This window comes from Carassius gibelio, chromosome B6, assembly GCF_023724105.1.
Source record: "Carassius gibelio isolate Cgi1373 ecotype wild population from Czech Republic chromosome B6, carGib1.2-hapl.c, whole genome shotgun sequence".
Lineage (NCBI taxonomy): Eukaryota > Metazoa > Chordata > Actinopteri > Cypriniformes > Cyprinidae > Carassius > Carassius gibelio.
In genome coordinates, this window is record NC_068401.1 from 23,755,654 (window position 1) to 23,775,117 (window position 19,464).

The 19,464-nt window shown below is 38.3% G+C and overlaps 1 pseudogene; it reads right to left on the minus strand.

Moving 5' to 3' along the window:
- The window catches only part of LOC127959775 (potassium voltage-gated channel subfamily H member 7-like), a 59,880-nt pseudogene extending 40,700 nt beyond the window's left edge, over positions 1–19,180 (minus strand).
- Positions 19,181–19,464: the final 284 nt, after the last annotated feature.

The following is a 19,464-nucleotide window of genomic DNA, read 5'->3' on the forward strand; positions in this document are numbered from 1 at the left end:
GCTTAAGAGATTAGCCCTATGGAACTGAATAAGTGCTTTAAACGCTTGAATTTCATGCTGCTGTGGTGCCCCTTTAAATGAATTAAGTAGTCTAGTGGGGCAGATGAAAAACCTCCAGCAAATTTGTATATTTATATATATTTTTTTTTGATAAACATTTTTTTTTGTATACAGTATAATATTATTTAATACTATATATTAACTAACATAAAATGTAGGCTATAAACAAATTTTCTATAGATGAATGTCCAAAAAGGGATCTTTTTAATTAGACAAAAATATATTTGCATGATTTGTTCTACATCATGCAAAGATTTTTTTATTGGCTAAGTAAAAAGATCAATAGGACAATTATTTCTAGTTCTCGGTTTTAAAAAAGATTTTGAAGAAAAGGTAATATGTTTTGTTTATATGGTTGTGAATATACACACACTCAAATCGACTAATTACCATGACCTCCATAAATAAAGAATGAATCTGTTGACCCAATGACGTCTTAAAGGAAATGTGATCTGATGCTCGTCTCGAATGTGTAAAGCAAGATACATTGAGAGAAGTTAACAGGGCACATTAAGATCTCAGTATTAATGAGTTTAAACTATTAAAGAGTTAAGCCATATTTACATTTACATCTAGTAATTTAGCAGACGGTTTTATCCAAAGTGACTTACTAATAAGGACAATGGAAGCAATCAAAATTAACAAAAGAGCATCGATATCCAAGTGCTATTACAAGTCTCAGTTAGCTTAATGCAGTACACACAGAAAGTTTTTTTTTTAAATTCATATAATAAAAAAAAAGAAAGAGAAAAAACTAAGAAAAGATTGAACAGAGCAAGTTAGAGTAGTGAATTTTGCTTCCACCAACCTAGGGAGTCGAAATAGTGTAGTGATGGACGTTATGATATTTGGATCACATGACACTTGAGAAAGGGGGATCTCTAACTTGTAGAACCTCTTTCTGTATCATCAACACGAGGAAGACACAAGTGTAATAAAATAGTCTTTATTAACAAAAGATGGACAAGAGTAATCAACAACTACTAAATGAATACCATAAATTAAATAGGAATAAAGTGGATAAGATGCATAAAATGCAAGTGATTATGTTGGGTGTTGCAATGTCAGAGCTACATTATCTGGAAAGATAAATTGTTGTTACTCTGAAAGAAATAAGGTTTCCAAATACAAAGAAAAACAAATAGATAGAATAAAATTGAAAGCTATTTTTAAATAGAAAGTGCTAGAGTTAGAGGGTTAAATAAAGATGGAACAGATGTGTTTAGTTGTTTCTTGAAGTTGGCTAAAGACTGCTATGATTGAGTTGCTCAGGTCATTACATTAGGAAGGAACAGTTAATGAAAAAGTCTGTGAAAGTGATTTTGTGCCTCTTTGAGATGGCACAATAATATTCTGTATACTTGCAGAATGCAAGCTTATAGAGGCCATATAACTCTGAAGTAATGAATTTAGGTAAAAGAGTGCAGAGCCATTCATGGTTTTGTTGGCAAACATTAATGCCTTGAAATTTATGCGAGCAGCTATTGGTAGCCAGTGCAAATTGATAAAGAGAGGTGTGACGGGCATTCTTTTCAGTTCATTAAAAACAAATATTGCTGCCATGTTCTGGATTAATTGGTTTGACAGAACTGGTTGGAAGACCTGCCAAGAGAGCATTGCAATAGTCCAGCCTGGACAGAACAAGAGCACGAAAAAGGAGTTGTAAAGCTTGTTCCCAAAGAAAGGGCCTGATCTTCTTGATGTTGAATAAAGCAAATCTCTAGGACCGGGCTGTTTTAGTAATGTGGTCTGAGAACATCAGCTGATCATCAATTATAATTCAGAGGTTTGTGGTTGATGTGCTGAACTGGATGTTGAAATTGTGATAAAATGTATTCACTTGTTACAAAAACTGATTTGGCTTTATTAAAATGTGTGCATATTCTCATAAATAAATAAAGTCTAACGTTTTTCAGATGACCAAAGCACAAGGTTTTCTTTCTTAATTAACATTTTAATTGTTTGGTCAAAAAGTTACACATTCATAAATCGGGGATTAAACGTGGAGTTATGTTCTGTACAGTGTGCTAAATATAAATTAAACAAGCGTGCAAAGTACCTATAACTGAGCTTTGCATCTGCTTTCTGCTGATCGATACTGACATGCTAAATGGCAGACTGACCAGGTATACTCTCATTCATTTCGTTCACGAATGAGATGTGTACCAGTTCAGTTATTCCATTCACAAATTGAGATGTAGCTGTTCATTCAACTCGTTCATGAATGACATATACAAGTTAAGTAATTTTGTTCATGAATGTGAAGATTTCTCTATCTCGTTCAGACTCAAATGAAACTCATTCAGTTAAGGTGTGCGTATTCGTTCACTTTATTCAACAAATCACATGCTCCGTCACATCTCATACTCAAAGGCTATTTGCTCGAGGTTTAGTCACTCTTTGACAGGAAGAAACAGTTCACAGAGCTACCTGGTTCACTGATCTGAGCATGCAGTGCTAATAACGCCACTGTGTTATGGAGGGAAGAATTTAATTGAACAAGAAATATGGGTCAATGGATTACAACAACGATTCATTCACCTAAAAGATTTGTTCAAAAATAATGATTTGTTCATGAATGAAACATCACTATCAACTATTTAACTTACCAAAACTGCCTGTTTAACTGTACACTCGCCGAGACGGGAATTTTTACATAATTTTGTATGTATTTGAACATTTTAGAGCAGTAAGACACTTACTTTGGTATTTATGGCTCACATGCTGTTTGAGACTGAGCGCGGCTTGTACACTCCACTAATACAGATCAGTGGTGGTGTGCACACTTTTGGTGTAAGTGTTAAACCTGCGGGAATTTTTAAAATAATGCACAGTACAAGCACTATTTAAGTGGTGTGAATGAGATGTGTGTGAGAGAGAAGGTGTCATCGGAGAGAAGAGAGCGAGGATAAATATAGATCTAAATATAGACACTAATATAGATCAGTGGTGGGGTGCACGCTTTTGGTGTAAGTGTTAAACCTGCGGGAATTACTAAAATTACTAAAATAATGCACAGTACGTTATTAAATGGATCGGCTCAAAATATTCCGGTCTATGATCCGGGCCAATTCCGATCCCTGACCGAGATTGCCTGTTACCTGATTATCTGCCTGTCTTCAATATATCTATATCTTGTCAGTTGGACTTGGTTTGCACCTCGCCTGTACTATTGCCTGTTTGTGGATTACCCATTTGCTTCGCCCTTTGGATTATGTCCACGTCGATTGACAAACTCCTGTTTAACTAACTGCTCTTGTCTTGCCCTCGATATACCTGTGTGCCTTTGTCTGACTCTAGCCTGTTTCATGACCACATCTTTAAATAAAGCTTTGCAGATGGATCCATACGCTTCATGCTATGATTACTCCGTAACACTAACCATGTGCATGCACAAATTTGTGTGTGATATCTGCATACAAACATTTTCATGAACAAATCATGATTCATCAGTAACTCTTGTTCTAAAATTAATTTGAATTTTGCTGAGCAATGAAAGGCTGTGGGGAAACTCCTTTTTAATTTTGGGTGTGTTTAATGTCAGTTATGGTAGCTCATTTAGAATACTCCAAATTAATTAGCATTACAGCGAGGTTAACAACAAATTTGTGTGCATGTATGGATGTGTTATGAAATAGAATGTTTTAATGAGAAGTTCTCCTTTTAAAATAAATAATTGAATTGAAATAAATACGAATAATCTGCAATTATTAGTGAATGAGACCAACATACTCACTGGTAAATCTTATTTGCTTGAACGTTCACAATTGTTACAAGTTTTGTAAGAAAGTTGGACATTTTTACTTTCCAAGCTGAACAATCACAGTTATCAGAACCACACTTTTGTTCAGCCAGAGAAAAAAATTTTCTCAAAGGATTTTAGTTTTTTTTTGTCTTTGATGAAATAGTACTGTCATGTGGAACCAGCACTCTTATTGTAGTACAATTTTATCAGCATTTTTATTGCTTTGATCATGCCATTTTCTATCAATCTCTTACAAGGTTCCTGAGCAGCAACGGCAACGAACAGGCGACCATCACACCATGAGACTAAAAGAAATGCCGCTCAGGTAATGCTCATGTTGCAATTGTCCTGAGGTAAACTATGTAATGTGTGGGGTAAGAGCTTTTAAAGGTTTTTATTTAATTTTTTTTTTTTTTATTTAGCTCTGCCACATTGGCTGTTTCCTTCACTTAAAGGAGACACAATCCTCAGTTTCTCTGTCTGTGTGTTAATTTCCAGTGTTACTTGAGATGTTAAGTATGCACCCCTTAAAGGTTGAGCTTTCCTGTAAGAACTTTGACCAAAATAATGCATTTACAGTTTCACTACAAAAAATGTTGGGTGAAAAAGCAGCTCAACTATAAGCAGAAACTCTAATAAAGGCTGACAAATCACATGGTTCAGATTTATTCCCAAAACAATATTCCCTTGTCCTACCTTAAGGTCATATGCTTTCTAATTAGAAGGGTGATGATCTGTTTTTCTGTAGAATAAATCTTAGAAATGCTCTGAAGCAGTGTGCATGTTCATTTTCTTCTGTATATGAACATACAGAATGTATTAAGCTCAGTTCTTGTTTCAAGACGATGGAAACTTCATTAGATTCAATTTCCACTATCAATAATTAAACCTACAGAGCCTGTGGAGACTTCTTTAAACAGAGTAATCCATACGCACCTACACACCAGCACACACACACACACACACACACACACACACACCAAGCATTCACATTCACCCATCATGCCTTTTCAAAACAATAGAGAAAATCTTTCACTCCATTCGTTCTATCTGTACTCTTTTTCTTTATGAAACCGGTAACATTTTTCCTGAATGAGCAATCCATTCAGTGATGTTCACCATTACTATGCACAAATGTGCCGATGTGCTTGTTTGTGTTTATGTGAAAAATAGAGTCCGACCGATATGGGTTTTTTGGGGGCAGATGCCGATATTAGGGAATAAAAAAAAACATACCGATATATTGTCCAATTTTCTTTATGTGTAGGCAATATTATAGTACTGTATAGTCAAAAGACACTTCTCATTTGTGTGTCCAGACTTTTGACTGGTACTGTATATAGAATACAGTATATAGCCTAAATAAAAAGATGATGTGACAAACATAGGCCTATGTGATGGAGGCAGGGTATTTACCACTTTAACAATAAACTTTATGATTTAAAATGATTCTGGAATTTTGTGCATTTAAAGGGTTTGTTCACTTAAAATTATGTCATTAATGACTCACCCTCATGTCATTCCAAACCCGTAAGAACTCTGTTTATCTTTGGAACACAGTTTAAGATATTTTAGATTTAGTCCGAGAGCTCTCAGTCCCTCCATTGAAGCTGTGTGCACGGCATACTGTCCATGTCCAGAAAGGTAAGAAAAACATCATCAAAGTAGTCCATGTGACATCAGGGGGCCAGTTAGAATTTTTTGAAGCATCAAAAAAATATATTTTGGTCCAAAAACTGCGACTTTATTCAGCATTGTCTTCTCTTCATGTCTGTTGTGAGATTTCAAAACACTGAAGTGTAGTGATATCCGGTTCGTGAACGAATCATTCGATGTAACCGGATTTGCGTCAACCAGTACACAGAATCGAACTGAATCATTTGAAACGGTTCGCATAAGTATTAATCGGGCTGACACTCCCTTTGAGTTCAAACAAACCAATATCCCGGAGTAATTCATTTACTCAAACAGTACACTGACTGAACTGCTGTGAAGAGAGAACTGAAGATGAACACTGAGCCGAGCCAGATAACGAACAAAAGATTGACTCATTCTCGAGTCAAGAAGTCGTAGTTTTTGCTATTTTTGGACCAAAATGTATTTTTGATAACAATTGCCCAGGCACGCGGTCATCCGCTTAGAGCTTCCGCTCATACTAGCTGTTGACAATTTTTATGTCACGTGCACCATAGTGGACACTAGCGGACTCGCGGACACGGAAAGTATAACCGGGGCTTAAGTGGAGAAGAGGAGTAGCCTATATCCTCAGCCAGAGCTGCTCACACTTACATGTGATCCAAAAAGAGAAAAAAACATGATTGTTTGAAAACAAGATACAAATTTAAAGTTACATTTGTATGTAAATTTAAGAATGAAATAATTTACCTGTTGAGAGTTTGTCGACAGTTAACGTTAATGTTACGTAACATTAGTTGGATCACTGAACTCCAGAAACTCAGTAATGAGGTGCTTTGACAGGTACAGTTTTGAAAAACAAAAGGGCTGGAATAAAGAACCCTAAACTATGACACAAAGAACCATTTCAGTATTAAAACGGTTCTTCAAGATGGAGCTACATGTAAAAAACATTTAAAGAACCAAAAAATAACTTTTTTTAGAGTTTAGTGAAAAGGTGTACATTACGTTTATGAGTGTATCCTGAATGTATAAGGTGAGAAAACTGTCTGGCTGAATTATTCATTGTCTGCAATCTCAATTTCCCAGCTCAGCTATCTAATGCAAACACACACTCACACACACACACACTGGTTAAAGCATTGTAACTGATCAGTCTTTGAGGAGGAGGTGAAAGGTTGGTTATTACTGCAATACAGATGAGACAGAAAACATTGTAACATACTCACACAACTGATGGTCAACATGTCAGAAAGGCCCATTATGTGCTGCTTATGCCTACTTTTTCCCAAAATGATCAGGCGAGTTGTTTTACTTGTTTGTCTGAGTGAGAGTGAATGTCCAAGACTACACAACTAATCACAACCCCAAGAAAGTTCTGTCATTAACTAAAGTGAAGACCTATGTACATTTACTCATTGCATGTCTTAAATGTCTAGTGTAAATTATTTTGAGAATGAGCCTTGGAATGCATCTCAAAAGCATTTACACTTCATCTTTTCATGACTGTGCAGAAGCATAAAGTGACCTTGTGTGACTAAATGCAGACTAAATGATCTGAGAAGTTCCAGCATACGTCACCAGATAGAAGTCTAACATTTCATTGGAAGACCAAGTTATTACATTTCAATTAAGAATTAATTGTAGCAATCTGTCAATTTGTAAACAGGAGGTTTTGGGACAACATTGAAAAAAATGTTAACCTAAAAATTGTGCTTCATGTGGTCACATTTAATTTATTGTATATTTAATATAAAGGTCCCGTTCTTCGTGATCCCATGTTTCAAACTTTAGTTAGTGTGTAATGTTGTTGTTAGAGTATAAATAATATCTGTAAAATTATACAACTCATATAGTTACAACTCAATATATATAACTCAAAGTTTAATGCCAAGCGAGATATTTTATTTTATTTAACAGAAGTCGCCTACATCGAACGGCCAGTTTGGACTACATCCCTCTACTTCCTTCTTTAATGATGTAACTAGTACAGTTTTTTGACTAACCTCCATCCACAGGAATACACAAAAAAGGGTGTGTGTACTTGTTGAGGAGAGGAACAGTTGCGTTAGTAGATTGTGTTTGTCGTCATGTCGTCGAAATGCTGTTATTTTCATCCCGGAGTCCAATCACCTTTGTTTGGCCTTCCCAGGGACGCTGTACTTAGAGATCAGTGGTTACAATTTATGTTTAACGTGGTTCCCGGAAATTATAATCCACTTGTAAAACTATGTGCAGCACATTTTGCTGAGGACAGCTTCCTCAATCTCAATAAGTTTAATGCCGGATTTGCACAAAGATTATTCTTGAAAGATGGAGCAGTTCCCTCTTTGTCTGGAGAAGGCGTTGTTTATGGACCACAAATGGTAAGTGTATTTTATTATTTAAGTTGGTGCGTTTAACAGTTTCTGTAGCTTATTACACAAAGGGCAACGCTGTTTAACTTTGTTAACTAGATGGTAATTGAAACTAATCCAAAAAACGAATTGAAAAAAAAAAAGTGTAGTAATTCAACCGGACACCATCGATTGTTGGTGTTTGTAATGATCAGTTTAAATTATTTGTTGATTATATTGTTTACTGTTTAACCACATGCTGGTTTAGCTGCAGCCACGCGAATCATTGTACTAAATAAACAGCTTACCATTGTGAAACATCCTGCAAAAGTCGTGCTTGCACAGGTTCTACTCTATCCTCTTCATCTATGTTCTCTGGCTCAAATTGATAGGGTAAAATTAAAGACATGTTTACAATAACACTGAGCGCATGCATCTCCATGTTATGGTAAGAGGCGTGACCTTTCTGCGCAACGTGCGCTAAGTGTTTCTGCGCTAAGTGTTTACGTGTTTCTGAAGGAGGGACTTTATAGAACAAGGAAGTCATCAGCCTGTTTTTATGTGGTATACAGATAAGTAAATTGTGTGAAAAATATATAACATGAACATGAACACATGTTATATTGCACACTAAAGCTGTAGTCAAGTCCAGCTTTGTCGAGTCCAAGTCAAGTCCAAGTCCAGGACTAGTCGAGACCGAGTCAAGACCGAGTCCAAAGAGGTTCGAGTACAAGTCAAGTCCAAGTCCAAAAGTTTCGAGTCAAAGTCAAGACCAAGTCCAAATGAGAAAAAAAAGGGTCCACTTCAAGACCACATACTTAACTACTGATAATGTATGTGATGCAAGAGACAGCATATCTCCTATTCTAAGAAAATAAATTTACATTATTATTTGTAATAATCAAAAAGCATGTGCAAAGTAAAAACAAAAACTATTTAACGTGTTTTCATTTACAATAGCATGAACCAAGAGTAGTCAAGTAACTCAAGCATTTTTTTATTTAAAAAATCAACTAGTAGAAAATCAGTATAGTCTTGCAACCCCTATACTGTACAACAACTACTAATTAGTATTTCATTATTGTAAAGGGTACGTTTAAGGCTATCTAGGTGTAGACGTAAATAAAACACAATTAGAAACATCTAAACTTTTCAGGTCGCAGTAATTGCACCGCTGGTCATGCACATCCTTTCCCGGAACAATACTGAAAGCTAAGGCAAGATGGAGAAACAGATGATCATAGTTGTACAAGGATAGCCATTTTGAAATGAATCTATTAACAGAGCTACTGCAAGCGATGTTTAGTGCTGGAAATCCATTTATTCTTTGTTGAAACTTCATCGTCTTCACGGAGAGCGGGTCATGGTTGCCCAGCAACAGCAGACGCCACTGGAGCGCAAGCGCAGATTACACAGTGCTTTGGAAATAAGGAGAGTGGCGCGCCTAGCGTTTTCCACACGTTTTCAGTCACGACATCATGCCAATGTAGTTTTGTTTTGAAGGAGAATTTTTGTATTTTATTTTTTTGCTGGACTCGGTCGAGACCAACTAAAAGACTTGGCAAGTCCAATGGCCAAGTCCGAGACAAGTCCGAGTGCAAATGCAACGAGTCCGAGACAAGTCCGAGACGACAGAAAAATGTCTCGAGTCTGGACTCGTACTATTTTATGCTATAGTATCGAAGACTGAAGTCTAGAATTATGAAATTTCACTGGTATCTAAAATGTTGGTGCCAACCTTATGTATTAGAATAAGTTACATGAGTAAAAACAAAGAAAACATTACCTATTTTATTTATCTCTCTATATATTTATTCTTTGGTGGGGCCAGTGAAAATCTCTAGCACTGAGCCCTGTTCCAATCAAATTATTAGTTTCCATCAATAAATACATTACATTATACCAACAAAACAGAATTCAAGGGTTAGATCATATAGAAAAAGCTCCTTAAGCTAACAATTTACTTCTATATACAAAATAACAAGCGATATGCACCCAAACTCCTAACTCAGGCTGCCCTATGATGTTCAGTATGTTGTTAGTGCCTGAGACTAGAATGAATGTGGCCTGTTGTCTTGTAGAGGCCAGTCATGTTAACGCAATCTCCATTTGACTGTTGAGCTTATAGGTTCAGAATGACTATCTGTATCTCTTTACAGAGCTCTAACACTCATCTGCTCAGTGCTTCTCTAATTCTACTCATGGTGATGAGACAAGGTTTGTAGCCTGCCAGGACGTGTATATACAGTATATGTTTACGGTCTGGTAGGTATTACTTTGAGCATTTCCTCAAACAAATCTGTGATATTCTTGTTCCTTCTGCAGAGTGTTAAAAGCATTTACAATCAGACAAAGCATTTTACTTTCTTGGTTAAAAATAATATTGACCAGGGATGATAGTTTATGCTATATTGCTGTGGCTTAACATTACAGCAGTGTAGTCTGTGTCTCTGTTCCCCTGAGCAGAGACTCCAAACATCATACCTACCAAATGCACAAGAGCTATAAATATCTCTTTCTGTGTGTGTGTGTGTGTGTGTGTGTGTGTGTGTGTGTGTGTGTCCTCCTCTCTCTTCTGTCTCTGCCAAAGTGAAACTGTAACATTTAATCGGCTCATAATAGAAAGAGGATCTGTATCGACAGATTTCATTTTCACAGAATTAGGTAACAAGATACAGAGCCACAAGTGTGAATAATTCCAATTTCATTAGAAAGTAAATCCAGAAGATTATGTTTGTTAGACAGACAGAGTTTTGGAAAGAAGAGAATAATTGAGCCAGATGTTAAAGCAAGTGAATTTTGAATGTAAGAATACATTATACATCCACCTTATACATTTTAGGGCTGTCATAATTTGCCATTCATCACCTGATTTCTGTACTCACAGCATCTACTGTATACAGCCTTTGACAAGGTTTTGTTCAGTCTTTAAAATGACTGGTACATGGAGCTGTGTACTGATTGGTGGAGCTGTGTTAATAAACACAGCTCATTAATCATACAGAGAAGCCTGCAGGGCAACATGACAGCATATGTTCATTAGCGAAGCAAAGCGCAAAGAATAAGAGACAGAGAGAGTCATGGGTCACTCTTTTCCAAACATTTCCTTATCTGACAATATACACTGTCATGAGCCTGGTGTTATTCACTCCCAAACAAAAACTTAAACATCATCTAAAATTCATATTTGATCACACTTCATAACTTCAATACAACATTAACAAAAAATACAATGCTTTGCAGATTTATTGCAATATGTTAATTAAGAATTACAGTAAATGTACATAACGGATCTGCTAATAACTTTTACTTTTAATAATGTATTATATTTTCTTATTGCTATTTTTAGGGATACCTTCTCAATATAACATACTCAAGAACAGCTTATGAAGGACTTGAGATGAAACCACAATTGACAAAACATTTCAAATGTAAAAAATATAGCACTCAGAAGTGAGAAGGATTGTGGGTAATGCACTGCAACATGAAAACATACAAAGCTGAATGCAAAAATGTAAGAATTGGCTTTAGCTGAATTGTATTATTTATTTTATTCCTATTGAATGAATGAAATCCTTTGCAGCAAGCAATGTGCCAAGCCAGCAGTGTAGGATAACAGTGTCTTCTCGAACAGGAAGTCTCAGAAGAATTATGCAGGGCTATCACATTCTACTGCAATATAAATGCTAAATAAGGCATGACCCATACTCATGAGGACCTAGCTTTGTATGGCACAATTCAGTGTGTGTGTGTGTGGGTGTGTGACTAATGTAACTGAATAAGCTCTAATATAACCACACACTGTTAAAGGCTATTCGGTGGTTCTTTGCAGCAACCCTCTTCAGCAAAGAACCCTCTTCTAATCAAAAACACTTTGTGTTGAATAGGACGCTTGATTTGGCTATATGATTAAAAACGTTCTTTATGTTGCATTATATTTCCTTCAGATCAGCGTTATAAACATAAGTAGATTGGCTAAATTTAATTTGAAATGTAATGCACAATGGCATCTGAGTATTTAAATTTACATTCACCCATATGTGCAATATGTTACGCAAAATAAAAATGCTAATTCAATTTCAATAACAGATTTACATTTGCCATTTCTTATTACTATTTCATTTAAATATTAAACTGAATAAGTGATAATTATTAAAACAGAATTATACTAGCTGATATGTTTAAAGTGTTCATGCAATAAAAGTAGCAAAATGTCATTTACACTCACAATTTGACATTTAAAACTGAATTTCCATTAATACTGTGTGATGAATATAGCAAGTTCAGTAGGCTTCATTCTTCCACGAATAAGTGAAGGTGAAATGAAGTGACTTTGTGAGTCTGTTTTTTATATACTGATTGTGTTTAGTTTAAAAGTGAATACATTTGAATGTTAAATGTCATCCAGTTTATAAAAAGAACATGTTTATGTTTTGGTTTTGATGGAGTAAATGAGCCTTGACCATGGGTCTAAGGAGTTGAATAAGATATCATAGATAATATTCTAAAATAAAATGAGAATAAACAGTGTAGCTTAAAAATGTTGTACAATGACAAAGATACAAAGCTCTTTTGTTCCACACACACCTGCTCATCGTTCAAAGTTTAATGCATTCACAGTAGAAGCCACTAAAATCACTATAAAGAGCAGGTCCAGAATGTGCTGTGCTCAGTGAGAGGAGAGCAGCCTCATTTACACCTCAAAGAGAAAAAAATGAATTTATATGTGGTTTCTGGGGTGGAAACCAACGCAATGACATGTCCATTAGTTCATATGATGTCTAAGAGACATACAGAACAGAGTCAACAGATTTCATCTGACAGTAAAGAATCTAGAAACAGTAGCTCAAAGTTCCCCCTGGGACATAACTATGAAGAGAAGTCATGGAGTTTAATGAAGAAGGGATGTCAGATAAATTGCGGCTGATTTTATACTCAGAGCAGCATGACTGACAGAATTATATGAATGTTCACTCCAGGTAGGAATTCTATTTAAAAGGCTCTTAAACTGCTACTGAATTTTTAAAGGGCATGAATGATCTGTGATGGCTCTAATGCATTATATCCTTTTGTATGATTCACAATTACTAGTTTACACTTTCAATTAAGATGGAATGTAATAGTTGTGGTTATGACTTCCGCACTGAAGAAATTATGTTTTTGCCCTGACAGATAGAGTCTCCCATTGTAGTTCTCCAGAGAATAATCTTGAGAGATGAAAACTAAGGACGGAAATATGATGAGGAGAATATGATGAAATATGATGAGGAGAAAGTGTCTTTGCAAGCACTGTGGTAACCATTTGTATATTATTTTGCAATTACAATTGTGTTTGAATGATTTGTCATTTTCGTGTAAATTAAAAGGTTAGTTCACCCAAAAATAAATATTCTGTAATTTCTTTAGGAATAGAGTGCCGAAGTTATGACATCACTTTGTAGGACAACCCGTATTATTGTAAGAGAATTGTCCAATAGCATCAACAAATGCTTATTATAATGTATTATAATTAAACCATATATGGTCCCTACATGATCCATATTTATACTAATTTTGTTATGTATATCAACTAAAAGGTAAACCTCTGGGAACGTGAGGCTGAAACGCGGGCTAGTGAGAGATTTCCAGTTTGTCATAATGACGTCTAAAGTCCCCGCCAAAGGATGTAGTCCCTTTTAGCAACTTGTTAGTAACCACCATTTTTAAGACACAATAAAATTAAAAAAATCACAAGCAGGTTATAACTGGTGTGTTTTATGTCATAGATCAAAACGTGAAAATATTTAGAGGCTTTGTTAACCACAGATCTTATTTCAGGCGATTTAGCAAAAACCCATTAAAAAAACCCAGACTTTAGGGCGAGGGAACCGGAAGTGCTAAAATGCTAACCCACTTCCGAGTTTTGGCCTACAAAGTGTTGTCATAACTTCGGCACTCAATAAAGTCTTGTTAAAGCATTAAAAGCCATGAACCAAGCCAACCAGCTATAATGGTCCCTTAACAGTAAAAAGCGAGAACACCACCGTTCATTTGAATAGCATGTTTTTGTATTCAGGGGAAAGACAATCTGGTAATTTTACGGTAATTTACAGGGTTTAATGTGTGTAAGGGTTTTATAGTGATTCTTTTACAAGAAAGAAAAAATCTATGTCCTCTGTTGAGGACAAAAAGTCTTTCACTACATAGCTGAACAAGATAAAAAGAATAATAAAATAAAAAAAAACGATCTCAGCTCTCTGCAGTTTCTCTGTGATATGAAGCAAAATTGTCGAAGACAATAAGAGCTGTCATTTCAGTGCTAACTTTAACTTCTTGTGCAATAATTCAAACACACTCTCTGCCTTTTACTCTTTCTCTCTCTCTCTCTCTGTTTACATTCCATATCCGAAGTATCGGTTTATTCCTAGAAAACCAGTATAAAAGGAAATAAAGTTACAATTCAATAAAAAAGTGATATAGCCCAAAATACATTACAGTGACAAAGAAATATACATTGGAAAGTGTTTTCCCCTGGTGTAAAGGACAGAAATTTGACTGATAAATCAAAGTACATCATTAATGTGAAATTTAAAGCTGAAGAGTGTAATTTCTATGCCACTACCATCATCAAATGGAACTTAAAAAATAACAGGTTTCAAACATGTTTTACTTTGCCTGTCTGCCATTGGTCAGTCAACTCATGGCCCCTCCCCAACTTTAATCTATTGGCTAGTTGGAAATATTTAACAAAAAGTGTTACCAAGCAAAGGTGTGCATCAGCTTAATAGCTTAAATATAATTGTTCAATGGCATATTTTCTGCAACTCTGTGTAAAACATTATTTTCCTTTTGTTTAGGCAAAGGGCTTTTTTCCTTTCAACCAATACCATAACATTCAGTAAACATAACCCACAGACTTTCTCAGGTTCATTGAACTACTATTAACACATAAAGCTCACATACTCACCGTCCTTGCGGTGGTAGGTAATCTCCACTTTGCGTTCCTCTGAGCCCAGAAGAGCCTGTGCTACCTGCGCAATAGCGTGCCGCTTTGTCAGTTGTCCATGCAGGAAGTCGCAGGTGCATGGCTTTTGCATGATGTCCGGCCGGGAAAACCCTGTCATCTCACAGAAGGCATCGTTGCAGTAGATGATGGCACAGTTCTGGACACGTGCATTGGCTATGACAAATCTCTTGTCTGTAGAAACAGGCAGAAAAGAGAATTTTTGCTATAAAGAAAGGTGTATATATGTAGTGGAGGTGAAAAGATACAGTAAATCATTTTTGAAGCTTTTATAAAAAATCATAATCAAAAAATGAGCACTTGTGTACCTTTAGATTAGCAAATGTAGGGTTGTAAATTTGAGTCACTGCTATGTTTACATGGATGCTTTTTGTGTAATCGGAATAAATCATTCTGCTTTATGAATCTGAACGTAGTATTTACATGAACTCTATATAAAGTTATTGGGTTGATGAGCACGTTTTACATATCACAAGCTTCAATACTGAATTTGATTTTTTGACAGTCACACACTGAATGAACATAGAGTTTCTAGCTGTTTGTACATACTCTTCTCCTACCATTGCTTTTTTTCTTAGCTTTTAAAGAGCAGTCTTAAAATTTATCTATTTTGGGACCTAATTAGAAGACAATGAGCACAAGAAGCTTTGTGCCGTGCTGCTTTTATCAAGCAGTAAAATCGCCCAAATAAGCCGTCTGTAAATGAGAGTATGAAGTGAGGACTGATGGGACTTTGTTCTGCAACACTTCACAGATGATGAGTGGAAGGAGAATTTTTGAATAATTTGACACTCATTTATGACACTTGATTCTACAAAAACAACAGCTCCTTCCATGCTTCACGCGTACAAAATTTATGTGCCATTGCACATATGCAGTACTTTTCAGTTTTGGTTTTCAATCCGATCAAGGATTTACATGTCCTCTCAATCAGATTAGAAAAGATCTACACCACTCCTTCCAATCCGATCGACATTTCATTTGGATCTAACTCAGATCATTTAAGGTGTTTACATGAAGGCTTTTCAGTCTAACTGAGCCATCAATCTGATTACTAACAGATATTTGGTTTCTACTATTCACACCAATAAGCATATAAGCAAATAAAAAAATTATATATTGTGACGAGTCAGCTGCCTCCTCCCTGATTGTCACCGGCACCCCGTCCTAAATCGCCGCCCTTCACCAGGCTCCCGACTGGAGTGGGTGTGTGAGAGGAGGGGCGCTGGACGAGTCAGGGCTGGCGGCGTGTGATGGGGCACACCTGAAGGAAGTGGAGCCTCATTACCGCCGCTGTTTAAAAGCCCAACGCGCCTCTCCTCAGGAGACCGGTCTCTTCCCCGTGCATGCACACTGGTGTCCTCGTGGGTCCAGGAAGGGTGCGTTGAGGGACTCCCGCGCCACCAAGACGTGAGCTGCCGGACCCGCGATCCGGATGGGAACCGCACCCGTATACACGGCCGACGGGCCAGGATGCCGGGCCGTCCATCCCCTACCAGCGCCGCGGCCAACGAGAGAGACGCGGCCGCTAGGAGAAGCCGCCGCCCCTCGCGCCCCGGACCAAGGAGGGGAGCGCGTGCGGCCGCCGGACTCCGCCCCTTGCCTGGACCCTTCCTTGATGAACACTGCCCGACCTACACAAATCCCGCAGCACGACGAGGACACCAGATTCCCTGTTATTTTGGACACTTTCCCCCTTTGGCCACTTTTATTCCCTTTGTTTTATGATTTCTGTTAATAAAAGCCTCTCCGAGGCCTGACGCCACGCCCACTGTGTCTGTCTTGTGCTCCTCCCGTGACACTGGTGGAGAATGCGGGCAGGCGGAGCCTAGACAGCGCAGTTGGGAAACGTCTGGTGACGTCACTCCCTCTCGCTTGCAAACGTTCGTGAGAACCCAGACTGGGACGGAGGAAAACTGGGGACAGCCTCCCAGCCACACAAGGGGTAAGTGACTTTTCCATTGTCATTTTACCCTTTGGTTGGTTGAGGCTGTCACTAAAACCCGGTTTCTCTGTCCCTGTTCTGGTGCGCTGCGAGAGGGAGGACCGCCCGGAGAGGAATCCCCGCCCACTCCGACCGTTTGGAGTCTGGTTGAGGATGGTAGCACTCCCGTGTGGGTGGCGCTCTGGGGACGGGGATGTCGCTTGGGAGGGGGAATGTGACGGGTCAGCTGCCTCCTCCCTGATTGTCACCGGCACCCCGTCCTAAATCGCCGCCCTTCACCAGGCTCCCGACTGGAGTGGGTGTGTGAGAGGAGGGGCGCTGGACGAGTCAGGGCTGGCGGCGTGTGATGGGGCACACCTGATGTGAATGGAGCCTCATCCCCGCCGCTGTTTAAAAGCCCAACGCGCCTCTCCTCGGGAGACCGGTCTCTTCCCCGTGCATGCACACTGGTGTCCTCGTGGGTCCAGGAAGGGTGCGTTGAGGGACTCCCGCGCCACCAAGACGTGAGCTGCCGGACCCGCGATCCGGATGGGAACCGCACCCGTATACACGGCCGACGGGCCAGGATGCCGGGCCGTCCATCCCCTACCAGCGCCGCGGCCAACGAGAGAGACGCGGCCGCTAGGAGAAGCCGCCGCCCCTCGCGCCCCGGACCAAGGAGGGGAGCGCGTGCGGCCGCCGGACTCCGCCCCTTGCCTGGACCCTTCCTTGATGAACACTGCCCGACCTACACAAATCCCGCAGCACGACGAGGACACCAGATTCCCTGTTATTTTGGACACTTTCCCCCTTTGGCCACTTTTATTCCCTTTGTTTTATGATTTCTGTTAATAAAAGCCTCTCCGAGGCCTGACGCCACGCCCACTGTGTCTGTCTTGTGCTCCTCCCGTGACAATATATATAAAATGTAGGTGAATAATATCGGTAATAAAATATAGGTGAATAATATCATTAACCGTCCATGCATTCTTGATGGAAAGAAATTGTATTGCATCTATAAAATGTGAAACTATAGAACAATTTAAAGAAATATTTAGGGTTGAATAAGTAAAGCTCAATCAAGCAATTGAGGCATAATGTTGATTACCTCATGTCTCTCCTTTTTTTTAAAACAGCAAAAATCCAGTTTACTATGAGGCACTTCCAATGGAAGTGAACTGGGCTAATTTGTACACTTTAGTATTGCAAAATTACAGCCACAATAAAAATAATAAAAAAAAAAAAAATAGGTTGATTGAAAAATGATTTTACTTTGAAAACACATTTAGTAACATTTTCCTCTAAAAAAAAAATATAAATAGCTTAACAATTCATATTTTAAAAGAAGAATTGATGTACAGTACTGTATAGTGCTTTTACAAAATATGCTTCTATTTGATTTGATTTTTTATTCTCCAAAATTATTATTGTGGTAACCAACAATGATTGAAATGAACTGAACCCGTAACGTTCCTTTTAAAAAACATTTACGCAGGTGGTCTTGTCACACAAATGTTCTTAATGTTTTGTCGACCAGAAACTCTCCTTCTCTATTAACAGTTATATTTGAGAGAAAACAGCAGACACAGTAAGTCATGGAAGAGTGATATTTTGGCAGCGGACACTGGGCCCCTCAGCTGAACGCCCCTGGTAGTGTGAGTAAACACATTAACACTCAAACACAACACAAACGGTGACATTTTCAGATGCTGACATGATGTTAGCTGTGACATAATGGACAGTTTCCTCCCAGACGACTAATGGAGAAAGAGTACAAACACTATCCAAAATATAATACGCTTTCCCACTTAACTAATCAATGTTTACGTCAATAATGAGACACGGTAATAGAACAGCGCTAATAATTCAAAGTAACGTTATTTATTTCTAAGTTTAAACGTAAAAGTAAGGCTAAAATAAGTTTCGCGGTCAGTGTGTGAAGGTACATTCTCTTTTTGGGGATCACACTAAACAATAAACCATAGCTGAATCGCACTACATGCAGCTCATATTGTGGCAATGAAATAAACATACGCTGCTGCAACATCTGGAAGATGACACTCACTTTGACCCTCGAATTTGCGGATGATAATCCCGAGAAACGTGTTCTGTGGCGCGACGTGACCTCGTCGCACCGGCATGATTGACGGTTGGTTGTGCGCCTTTGAATCTGTTTGGATGAGCTTCACGAGCGCTGCGCGAGGAAACGCGTTTCTTTGTTGGGGGTCATTCCGGCGACGTCTTCTCCTTCTTTCCGCCGTTAGATTGTCGCTTTCCGTGATTCATTCCCGTTTTTGTCTTCACCCGTAGTCGCTGTTTGAAACGAAAGACGAGAAGACGAGGTGCTCTGTGAGGAGGCTGCGGCTCTGAGCAGCATCTCAGTCGAAATGAAACCCACCGATGTGACAAACGGCCACAAACTGACAGCAGTGACGTCTTGTCTCTCCGCGAGGGGCCCTCGCGCACTGCGCGCGACGCTGTGCAAGATGCTGAAACGGCTTCTGTGTTGCGCGAGAAAAGCCCGGGAGGAGGGCACAGTTCACACGGATCGCTATCCGCAAACCACGTCAAACAACACAACACGTGCGGTTTTCTTTTTCCACCTTTAGGATATCCATGACAGTGAACTTAAGAGCGGCTGGGACTAAATTAGACAGGTCAATTACATTGTTATCTGGATCTATAATAAAAAAAAAAACTAAAAAAAAAATAAAAAATGCAACAGTAAAATTCTACATTTTAACCTGTCAAATTATGAAAA